Source organism: Panthera uncia, chromosome A2, assembly GCF_023721935.1.
Source record: "Panthera uncia isolate 11264 chromosome A2, Puncia_PCG_1.0, whole genome shotgun sequence".
Taxonomy (NCBI): Eukaryota; Metazoa; Chordata; class Mammalia; order Carnivora; family Felidae; genus Panthera; species Panthera uncia.
The window spans coordinates 26,675,016-26,686,324 of NC_064816.1; the positions used below are offsets into that span (position 1 = coordinate 26,675,016).

At 38.2% G+C, this 11,309-nt stretch overlaps 1 long non-coding RNA gene across 1 annotated transcript; it reads left to right on the forward strand.

The window, feature by feature from the left end:
• Nucleotides 1-335: 335 nt before the first annotated feature.
• Nucleotides 336-10,928, forward strand: LOC125929537 (uncharacterized). Its single transcript, XR_007459898.1, has 4 exons — nt 336-453; nt 589-724; nt 8,397-8,560; nt 10,711-10,928. It is a non-coding gene; the product is annotated as an uncharacterized LOC125929537 (long non-coding RNA).
• Nucleotides 10,929-11,309: the final 381 nt, after the last annotated feature.

The following is an 11,309-nucleotide window of genomic DNA, read 5'->3' on the forward strand; positions in this document are numbered from 1 at the left end:
GTCTTGAACCATAAGCTAAGTGCTTAGACAAAATGTGACACAACTCATTGTCATAAACAGCCATGTGGTTCTACCAAACCACAAGCCCAATTCTACCATAAGCCTGGATGAGAGGGAACTGAAAATATTTGGCCAACACCATCAATGACTTCTTACCTCCATACGTCTAAAATCTTGTAATTCTTTCAGATCTAGGTTGGATCCTACCTCCTCAAATAGACAGCGCTGGTACCTCATACTAAAAGGAAGACATTCACACTCTTAATACACACAGCACGTTATCTTACCTCTGAAGGCCATTATGACTATAAGAGAACAGTGTCTCCACTGGGATTCTCTGCTTCCCACAATGCCTTGCTAGATGAATATTGCATGAATGATTGAATGAGGCTGTATGCATAATGAGATTTCATCTCCAAAGACTTCAAATACTCTGGAGGCTAGTAATACTTGGTAAGTAATAAACCTTTTTAATTTTTTCTTCTTATTTATATCGTAAAGATATTTAAAACAACATTAAAAGGATCATAAAGACGAAATAAAACTGAACTCATAATCCCACCACCCTAAACCAGCAACTCCTTTCAGTTCTTTTCCTTCTAGCGCTTGTTTAAAGAGTGTTCATGGAAAAACATCACTATATTCAGGGAGCACGAAGATACAGGGAGAATTTTAAATAGAAGACAAGTGACTGCCAAGTCAATGCTTTTTACCCTTTCTCAAGGTAAGAACATGTTGGGTGATATCTTAAGACTGATTTGTATTTTCCACAATATGGGTACCAATGACTTAAAGATTCCAAGCTATTCAGTACAGCAACCATCATTTAGCCACCACTTCCACTCCTTAACCCAGCTCTAAAAGAAATCACTGCTAGTAAAAGGAGCTTGATTTCCATTATTAGAAGAAAAGAAAAGAAAGCCCATGTGCTAAATCTTGGACAACTTTGGATAATATTAGTGCAAAGACGAAAATTGCCAATGTTACATGTTTTGGTCTATCATTAAGATACCATTAACAAGATCAAAAACACAAGAGTTTTAGTTTTAGTCTTGAATTTCTTATTTTTTTGTTCTTTTGTTTCAATTAACTCATTCACTTTTTTTTTTAGTCAATGTTTCTAATGGAAAAGCAGACAACATAGAAGAATAAATGGTGCATGTAAGCAGGGAGAAGTTTTAAAACTTTAAATGATAAAGTTATTTTATATGATACACTAATGGCAAATACACATCATTGTGCTTTTTGTTTATTTTTAAATAAATTTATACTCCCTTTACCAATTTCTCCCATCCTCCACCTCTGCAACCACCAATCTGTTCTCTGTATCTATGAGCTCGACTTTTTGTTATTGTTGTTTTGTTTTGAGATTCCACATATAAGAGGAGTCATACGGAATTTGCCTTTCTCTGACTTATTTCACATAACATCATGACCTCAAGATCCATCCATGTCACAAATGGTAACATTTCACTCATGTTTATGGATGAATAATATCCCACTGTGATATTACATATATTGATATCTAATATATAGTAATAAATATAATATTTTATATCTATATCTATCTATCTCACAATTTATTTATTTATTGATCCAGTGATGGACACTTAGATTGTTTCCATATCTTGGCTACTGTAAATAATGCTGCAATGAACATGGGTGCCTGTATCTTTTCAAGTTAGTGTTTTCATTTTCTTCAGATAAAAAGACAAAAGTGGAATTGCTGGATCATATGGTCATTCTAGATTTCTGTTTTCCTGTAGTATCACTTGTAACATTTCCTCTTTCATTTCTGATTTTGAGTCCTCTTTTTTTCTTGATGAAGACTTTTTTTCTTGATAAAGACTTGTCACTTTTTTTTAAATCTTTTCAAAGAACTAGCTCTTAGTATTATTGATCTTCTCTATCATCTTTTTAGTCTCTAGTTCACTTACTTCTTTTCTAATCTTTGTTATTTCCTTCTACTAATTTTGGGCTTCATTTGTCTCTTCTTTTTCTAGTTCCTTAAGGTTCTAATTTTAGGTTGTTTATTTGACACTGTTGACGTTTTTTGAAGTAGGCATTTATCGCTATGAACTTCCCTCTTAGAACTGCTTTTGTTGCATCTCACAAATATTTGGGTATATCATATTTCCATTATTGTTTGTCACATGGTGTTTTTTGATTTATCTTTTTATTTCTTTGACTAATTGGTTTTTCAGTAGCATGTTGTTTAATCTTCACATATTTGTAAATTTTCTTGTTTTCTTCCTGTAATTAATTTCTATGATTATTTTATTGTGTACTCTTCCTATTGGCATAAGCTGAGTTGAACCCCTTCTGGGATGAGGTGGAATATCCATACACAATGTATTTTTGTGTTACTCATACACCAAAAGACACTAGGAAGTCTCACCACAGTGGATAAACAACCCAGATGGTCATTTGACCCACTTAGCTTACTTAAGATCAAATAAGTCTTAAAATTACACTGAGCTATTCCCATACTAAGAAGGAAAAATCATCCAAACACCTTGAAATCTTATTAAATTTCACAGTAATTATTTTTTGTCTATTTTATATTTTAATAGCTGATAGATTATGTGTTAAGCTATAATATTTTCAAATTTTATGTTCAGTATTTGACTACTTTCACAAGCACACATAATTTATATTCTTAAATTTGTGAAAGGGTTTATTATTTTATGTGCCATACTTATTGATATGAATCAAATAGTTCTTACCTGATTCAACAGAAGATAGTACAAATAAAATGTGGCTATTTACAACTATTAACGACTGCTATAATTCATACAGAATCTGCCAAACCTACTGCATTATAAGTAATATTGTATACATTTCTAAGAGTCTGATAATATCTGCTTCAAATACAAACATTCTCTGGAAATTTGTCAAAATTTAAAAAGGTACCATTAAATAATATTTTCAGATATCATTCTAGAGAGTTTCTAGCACAAATCTCTTCCATTTAATACTGTCTCAATATTCATGAATGCTCAACAGTCCAATAGTTGCTTTCAGGAGTTGTGCCTTCATTAAGGTGCAAAACATTAAACACCTGCAATTCTGCTCAAACTATTCCTAAGGGAGAAATTTTGGTAACAAATGAAAGAGATACATGTTTTATCTGAAAAATTCACTTGATGCTGATAAAGAATTTAGAGCAGAATGTTCCAATAGAGAAGAAGAAAGCAATATGAAAAGAAAATTAATATTCATTGAGAAATATCTACCACGGTAGGAAAGAAAGATTACAAAGCCAAACTGAACAATAATCAAATTTCTATATGAAAATAGAATTCCAGTGCATACAATTCCAGTTATCTAATGCTATGTAACAAAATATTCCCCAACTAAGAGACTGAAATAACAGTTATCATTTATTACTTCTCATGGTTTCTGTGGGTGGGTCAGGAGATTTGAAGCATCTCCACTAGGAGATCCTGTCTCTGGATCTCTCATGAGGTTACAATCAGACAGCGGTTAGCCTGGAGTCATAAAGGCCTCTTTGTATCCATGAGTGGAACCTGAGATGGAAAGATTCAGTTCCAGTTAGGGGTATCCGTCCCTAGCTTTATATGGCATCCTCGTGTGAAGTCTCCAGGATGGTGGCTTCAGGGTGGCCAGATTTCTCATATGTTGCCTTGTGATGGCCAAGGTATATGTCCTAAGACAGAGATAGAACCAAGAAAAGCCAAAGTTCTTTAAGGAATCATCCTTAAAATTCACACAACCTCATTTCTGCCACATTCTATTGGTATTTACAAAGATCCACTCAGTTTCAAGTGGAGAGAACATAAACTTCACGTCTTGATGAAGAGTTTCATCATCACACTGTAATAGGACCCTGTAGCATTAAGAATATGTAGGATAGGACATGTTTTGATGTGCCCATTTCTCTGAAAATCCAATCTACCACCTTAGCCACATGGGTCACCTACACTTGTAAAACTGATGAACAACATAATCTGCAAGAGAAAAATAAATGCCAAAGTCCAATGTCTGCTGTTTTTCAGGTTTATCAACTGAATTGGGAGTAATAAATATTTGTTAATTAAAAACGCCAGAGTTTAACAGAAACTCAGTCTTTGAAAATATTAACTTGAGTAGAATATTACAGGTAAAACTGCAATATATAAACACTGATTATAATTCAAACACTTTATCACTTTCTCTGGAGTACCAATGACTATAACAGAGGCACAACAGTTCACTTTGAACAATTAGCCTTGGCAGCATCTCTGTAGAGAAGTGTTTTTTTCTTTGCTGGGGGCATTAGCTTTCTTTTGGGATTTTGCTAGAACAAACCTTAAGTAGAAAATGACAAAGCTCTGAAGCTGAATTGATTCAGGACAGACTGACCATTCATTCATCAAATATTTACTAGGTATCTACTATGGAACAAATGCTATGCTAGGCACTAGAGACACGGCAATGAGTAAAGGAGACAAAAATCTCGGCCAGCAGAGGTCATGTATGCTGACATTTAGCTAGTTCTCCAGTGGCCACAGAACAGCAAACATTCTCTGGATCGGCTGGGGGACGAGAAGGAAACCGTGGATGGAGCTAGGAGGAAGACCAACATTTTGGCAAGTTGATTTGAGGAGGAACACCCTACAAAGGAAACTGAAATGGAGTTTCCAGGGGATGAGAAAATAGGAGGAATGGAAGGTATCTGGAAAGTTAGGACAAACATAGATTTCCAGAAGAAGAGAAGGGTCAGCTATGCCAAATAAGCTGAAGGATAAAGATTATGACAAGTGTAAGTTAGAGAACTGTACTTTAGGATAATAGGGAATAATTCCTGCTGTCTCCAGTATGGGCATAGGTAGGCCTGCTCTCTTAGCCTATGGGGGAGGGCTGTTATGGGAATGTTGCAAAATGTTAAATCACATGCTTTGTGGATAAGATGCTTTAGGGCGGTGATTCTTAACCATGGTTCTGCACCACAAAGGGGAATGAAGTTTTGTGTAAGGCTTACCTCAGGTTGTTTAGAGAGAGGAGGGGTAGAGATTCCCCTCGTGCATCAAGACTGACAGAACCACAGGCAATTCTGCCCAACCCTCACAGCATCCTACGTAAGGATCTACATCAGTGTGCATTTCACCAAGCAAATAATTTTAGGAACCACTATCCCACATCATATGGCAAGTAGTAGGGGTGGGAAGAATTCATAAAAACAACTATTCAAGTTATTTAAGTCAATGAAAGAGAATTCATGGTTTTATGTGGGACAAGAAGTAGTCGGTGGGAATGTAGAAATAGTGATTAGGAGCAGGGCTTTGGCCACCCTCTGCTTTCCAGCTGTGTGACTTCAAGAAAGCATGATTAACCACTTTGTATCTCAGTTTCACTATCCATGGAGTGGGGATAACACCACCTCTCTCGTGAGCTGTCAAAAAAATTTTCTGAGGAAGTAGGTGTAAAGCTCTTTGCACTGTGCTTCATACATAACAAATGGCCAATAAGGATGTGCTGTTGCTATTCTGGTTGTTCAGTGGCTCTTCATGGCACAATATAAAATGCTCTGGCTTGCCTTCTCAAACCTTTCTGTGTCACTAATAATTCTGTAATTTTCCCAAGGACACTTAGCCTCCCTGTTCCCATTTCCTTTTCTATAAAATCAAGAACATGTGTCTAGGTCAGTGGTTGTTAAGTTCTGTTCTGAAGGCTTAGTCTGAAGAGAAGAGGCAAGGCAGAGAGAGAGGCTCTCTGAGAAACTTCACTTTTCTTAATGTTACACATTTGGCTTTGGCATAAGATTACCTTTGACCAAAGACTGTATCAGTGAAAAACATAACAGAAAATGTTTCAAAGCGACTGGTTTAGATGGTGTCTAATGCCACAGACCTCTACAATTGGAAGCGATAAGACAAGAATCCCTGGAGAAGGCAGATAATCAAAACTGCAGCTAATTAGAATACAACTGAGAGCTGGTTCATCATTAATCCAGTATCTTTTGTATATAAAGCTGTACTAAATACCTCACTTTCAATTAGTCTCGCATTCCATCCCTGTCATTATAATACGAATATTTTAGCAGCAGCAAAGCAAAAAAGTAACCCTACCAAGTGTTTGCTTGATGAATTCAATACTCTTCCAATGGGCAAATGATATGGGAGAACTGTCTCAGATGGTGTGCTCTAGGAGGAAAATCTTTGAACCAAATATATGGAGTTGAAAACATCAGCACAGCCCCTTCTGAGCAGTCTTAACTTTGGCAAAGTATTTAAAATAGCATGTCAGAGTCTATGTTTCCTCATCTATGAGGTGGAAGAGATTATACAAGTCCACAAATCTGCCCTGAGAGTCCCTGACCCACTCGTTATATAATTCATTCAGTAAATGTTTAGGGAGAACCAAAAACATGCCAAGCATAGCTCAGGATGAAAACACAACAGTGAATTGCTAAGATAATGGAAGGTTCCCCAAACCATTGTACATCTTCAACTATCAGTGGTCTTTAGGAGGACACATGTCTGCCAAACGCAGTGTCAGTGCAACCAGAGTCACCCAACAAATGCTAATTGCCTTCCTTCTTAACCTTCCTTTCTTCATAGCATAATTAAATTATAGTAAGTAAGGGTGGAAGAGAGCCATGCCATTCACATGTGACCCTCTCTCCCCCTCCCTTTTCACACTTACCCTGTCCGTCTCATTCTCCCCAGCCTGGTCACTGGCTCTCTTGTGGTTCTGGATTTGTGAAAGCAGTTCAAAGGGCTGAGGCAGGGAAAAGAACTAGGGAGCTAAGTCTCTTTTATGAAGATTCAGGATTGTGGGAGAGGAAACATAGGTGAAGAAGAGCAGTGCTGGGCAAGAATGAAGGGGAGAGACTGGGGAGTGGTGTCTGAATGGCTCTGGAGCAGCTCCAGGGCACCAAATTTGGGGGGAGTGAAGAAACACCATGGAGGGAAGAGAAGTACATCCTGTTGCTCTGAGATCCTCAAATAAAGCCTGAATTTCCTTTTAATTAACCTTAAGCATCTGAGCTGTACTTCTTGAATGCAACTGTGAGTGGGGAGTGAGGCAACCCAGGGCCTCAAGCTATATTCAAAACTCACAATATCAAACCTATGGTTCTCTGAAAATCTGGAAAGGAGAGTTTAAAAAGGAGACAAACTGGCAGTGACAAATATGTGTCCAAAATACATCCCTGATGGGCTTCTCTGAATAGAGAAACTTTTGATGAATTTAAAATAAAGCCACCAAACAAGAATTTCCTGAACATGGAATACTGTAATACCTCCAAACCATGAGCCATCTTATTAGCAACCTAGGCTCCCCCACCTGGTGTGACCCTAGGGAGAAGGCTGCAGATCCCACTGCTTCTGGAACCTCAGGGAGGTCAGGGAGCATTTGCTGCCTGGATGATTCACTCGGAGCGGAAAACCAGCTCAGAAGTACTTTGATCCTCCTTTTGTTTCTTATGTTTTCCTTTTGGGCCAATGACTTTTTTCAGACACTAATAATTTACACTTCAGGCAAACATCAAAGTATAGTAATGCCCTGAATAGTAATTACTGCGCTGGTGATGGAATCAAGCATCTCAAAGAACCCTAAGTTAATTAGCTACAGACCTAGTTACCTTTAGGCCAATGAAGAAGGCAAGGAACACTGGATTAGAACCTACCTTCAATTTATGGCTTTATTAATTCCAGCATTCCAATCAGTCTGAGACCCCTATCTGTCAAACTTCAGCATCTGAGCTGACGGCTGTTGTGGGGACCAGACACCAACTGAGACCCAGTCACGATATCCAGGGAAGAAACTTGGACTTTCATTGTTTTCTGTCATTATTTTCTCAATTACTGAGCAGTTTTGTTTATCAGTACACAAAATAGTTTCAACCTTTCCATAACATACATGTTTAGGGACAAACATCAAGAGAAGGACAGGTGTAAAAGTGAGATTTATTCATTCTTAACCAAATATCTACTCAGTCATTTTTCTACACACAGCTCATTTTTAGCCTTCCTAATTCTTACTCGTCTTTCTGAGAAATTTTTTATTTAGCTTTTTGTAAAAATCCACACTTTAAAGAAGCATTGGATACAGATAACATTCCTTATTTATATGTCTCTGTGACTGTGGCAGATTTCCACGTAATCCTCTTAGAGGAGGACCCACATTTGCCAGCCTACTTAGGATGTTACTAAAGGTGTGTATCAACACGCCTCTTGCGGATGGCTTGGGGATATTTCTTCCAGGTTTCCCCTGAACTCTTTGTGTTCGATCAATCCCCCAGGAGAAGGCATTTGAAATGCAGCAGAACCAGCATCCTGTCCTCAGGTGCTGACACTGAAATAGCGTGCCACACATATACCTACAATGACCTAAGTTGTCAAATGGAAAATGGAAACTCAAGTAACTTAATTCTTTTCATTCTTTAATAGTTTCACCCTTCATATACCTTTTGCTGTGTCTGGACTATATTAGTTTGCCAGGGCTGCCAGAAGAAAGCACCACAAACTGAGCAGCTTAAACAAGAGAACTCTATCTTGTCTCAGTTTTGGAGGTTGGGAGCCCCCAATGAAGGTGTTGGCAAGTGTTCCTGCAGGTAAGAGCTGGGAGGGAAGGATCTGTCCTTGGCTTACAGATGGCTGTCTTCACTCTGTATCTCTCCACATCATCTTCCTCGTGTGCCTGTGTCTGTGTTCAAATTCACCTTTTAACAAGAACACCAGTCATGTTGGATGACGGCCAATCCTAATGACCTCGTTTTAACTGGATTCCCTCTGTAAAGACCCTGTCTTCAAATACACTACTTTCTGAGACACTCAGAGTTAGAATTCCAATATACCTTGTTTTGGAGGGATCATAATTCAACTCATAGCAGGGATCAATAAAAAAGTTCTGGTTTTAAAAGTCATTTATCAAAGAGGAAAGATGCTATTGCCACACATATTTCTGTTGATTGCTTCACTGAAGCATCTATTCAGGGCAGGCACTATGCTATGTAGGCAGGGAAACAGAGAGGAACAAAAAGCCATCTCCATGCTCTTGAATGGAGTTCCTCTTGGTGGCAGTCCCTCCATCTTGTAGAAATGTGGATGAGCTGGAACGATGAACTTCAAGTTGTGGAAAGCATTTGACTTCTATTCCCTTCTCCTTTGCCCTAAAGGCAGCCACAGCAACACTGTGATACTGGGTAGAGAAGTGTCCAGTTTGCATAGAAGTGACCAGTCTGCCCTCACCAATTTCCATCAGACATTAAGCCTGTGATAATTTTTTCCAAAATTTTTAAATGTTTATTCATTTTTGAGAGACAGAAAGAGACAGGGTGTGAGCAGAGGAGGGGCAGAGGGAGAGGGAGACACGGAATCCGAAGCAGGCTCCAGGCTCTGAGCTGTCAGCACAGAGCCCAACGCGGGGCTCGAACCCACAAACCATGAGATCATGACCTAAGCCAAAGTCATATGCTTAACTGACTGAGCCAGCCAGGCACCCCAAGCCCATGATAATTATTTTAATAGAATTGTGTGTAAATGAATAATAATGGCCAACCACCCACCTTTTTGTAATAATACCACCCATTTTTTCTAAGACTTATGCTTTGGGCACTTTACGAGGCACTTAGCAGGCACAATTTAAGGCCATTTTCACAAGATGAGACTGTTACTATTAGCTCCATTTTACAGGTGATAAAAACTGAGACTTAGAGAAATTAAGTATCTTGCTAAAGCCGCCAGCTAACACACAGTGAAGATAAAGTCTGAACTCAAGTTATCTGAACAAAAACCCCACACTCTTAGGCCCTATGCAATACTGACTCATTTAACCTCAGAACTTCTGTCAATTGCCCAATATTGTGTCTATCGTGTGTATACATACGCGTATACATATGCATGTACATACATGTGTATATCACGGGTGTGTTGTATAGGTATAAATGAAATATCTATTTTGATACAAAACATCTATGATTAAAGCTAATCCTTTAGCAATAAACCTTGCACTCATTAGAAACTTGCAGCTTTTTCTCATGCCTACATCTGTGACATAACATATTCAACCAAAGAAAGCCTGAGCCAACTGATTAGTATTTGATGTGTTGAAAAGGCTAATGGTTCTTTATGTGAAACATCTGACAACGTGCAGCCCACTTAATTACTCAGTTGATTTTATAGCTTCGAAATAAGAAAACAGAATAATCCAATGACTGGCCAATGTGCTGAGTGATATTTTAACATCTACTCAACCCTCAAACTGTGAAGCAAAAGTCCTTATCCAAATCCAATACTTTCAATTTTCCTTTTTACTGTTATAAGTCAAAACCAGCTACATTGATTTTTTTCCTTTGACTTCTGCAGAAAAGTTCATTCCTGAACAGATTACATGTGCTGTTTTGCAGCCCAGAGGAAATGTTACAGCCAAGTAGAACCCTAAGATCATGAAAATATGGGTTTACTTGAGAAGCTGGAAAGACTTGACAGATCTTTGATTATAATAGGACAAATATGTCTTGATAGATGTGCTGCCTTTTATGAATGAGACTTAGAAGTTTTAACTCTATTAACCTTTACCCACTAACATCACAGAAAGTTTTGAGGCTGTGTCTTCAAACTTCTAAGTGAAAGATGGCACTGGTGAAGTATGTAGAAACCCCTGGAACATCATTCAATGGCTTTGAACACGCGTGCCCATGGTTTGGCCTCCCTACAACATTTCAACACAAATCTTATCCCCTCTGGCTTTTTCTACTTCCAGCACACCTTGGTTGGGGTCTCAATGGTGTAACTGCTGACAATGATGGAAGAGGAGGAGGAAGAGGAGGGAGAGGAAGAAAAGAGGAAGATGATGAACAAGATTATCTTGTATAGTCTCCTCAAAAAGTAATCTACTACATAAAATTTAATACTTCACACAATGCAGGATTTTGGCAGCAAGTGGTCACACTTAAATAAATGATGAAAATGAGACTCACATCCAGATCCTGTGTCTCATTCCATTACCACAAGCTCTCTTCTAAATGTACATTTGCAAAAACAAGCAACAGTGCCTATCCTAGGTCACCTTCCCTTCTCTTCAGATTGTTGAAATTAAGACCATGCAGACACCTGGTGAAAATGCTGGGCAGAATCTCCACACCAAGTCATGGGAAGATGGTGAGCTTGCAAGGCCAGGGCCATTGATGAATGATCTCACTTGAAACTCACCATTTAAGAATCTTGAAATAGGCAGACACTGATAAACTGATATTACAATGACCCAAAGTTTTATCTATCTTCTTTTGCTTGCCCACATTGACCAATGAATATAGAAAACAGCAAAGAAAGAAAGGGAATTACTGTTTAATGGGTGTGGAT